Below are 1,359 nucleotides of genomic sequence, written 5' to 3' on the forward strand. Positions count from 1 at the left end.
GCTATAGGCGCCGAGCCGTGCTTTGCCTTCTTTATTTAAAAGAAAGGTGACCTGTCTTTGTGTGCAGGTTTTAAAAGAGTTTCTTTGGAGCCGATACCTAAGAATATAATTACAGAGCTATGAGGCAGAGGCCTCACCGACATTAGCATATTTTATCAAATTGTTTTCCAAATGACTAAAGCCATTTGCACTCCTACTACCTCATCTCTCCAGCACCCGATGTTGTCAGACATCCATCTTTGCCAGTCTAGTGAATGTGCTATGAATGCTCATTGTGGTTTTCATGAGATCTATAAATGTATATCCTTTACACAAGTATATCCACTACAAATATCTTCTCCCAGCTTAGGACTTCCCATTTTTACTTTTTTCATGAAATCTTTCAGATAATCAAAAGGACTGTTCTTTCAATGTAATTAAATGTATCCGTATCATCTCTTATATTTTGCTCTTTTTGCATCTTGGCACAAGGTGCAGAGCAATGTAGGAACAACATGCCACCATTTGTAAAAAACGTGAATGGGGAAGAAAATATGATTGTATTTTATATACATGTAAAGAAAATTTGGAAGGCTACACAGGCAACCCCTAACCACTGTGGATGACTAGGGTGAGGGTAGTAGTGCAGGGCTGGGCAAAGAACTGTGTGGACAGCAGACAAATTCTTATCTAGTTAGAAATAAAATCAGAAGCAAGATTTTCGTTTCAACAAATGGGTGAGATGAGTCGCGTCCTGCTGGAAATTTCTTTTATGAGTTGTTATAGAATGGAATTTACTTAGAACAAGTCTGGAAAGTTTTGAGATTTTACAGTTAGAATTATATTCCTAATAGAAGTCCTGCCAGCTGTTCTTATATTCTCAGGCTACCATTAATTAGGATCTTCCTGTAAATTTATCATGGGTCTGAATCTCAGGGAGAGGTGGATTTGTTGCCAGTCCCGATGTCTAAGGAAAAGCAAGGGTTAACAGCAAGCAACTGCTGAAAGGGTGGGGACAATATTTCCTTATTGTGAAAGACTGGAGTTTAAAACAGAGGCCTGGTGAATAGCTAAACTTGATTAGACCCCTCTCAGTCAAGTTCAAATAATATCTTTTGGGAGTGAAATTTGCTTTTAATCCATTGAGTCAGGACTTCTTGAACCTCTGAATTACCCTTAATGTTTTGTAATAATTTAACACAATATTATCCATTACATAGATGTCTTACCAATGCAAAGCCATTAGTAACCGGACTTCTCATGGGCCTATTCATTCCTATTTCATTTGGGGGAGCATTAACTTTATATTTGCCATAACACTCATTTGTTCTTTAGACTTTCAGACAAAACACCTGGCCCCTGTACTTTGAATAAATAAAC

This window comes from Otolemur garnettii, unplaced genomic scaffold, assembly GCF_000181295.1.
Source record: "Otolemur garnettii isolate 467f Iridium unplaced genomic scaffold, OtoGar3 scaffold00091, whole genome shotgun sequence".
Lineage (NCBI taxonomy): Eukaryota > Metazoa > Chordata > Mammalia > Primates > Galagidae > Otolemur > Otolemur garnettii.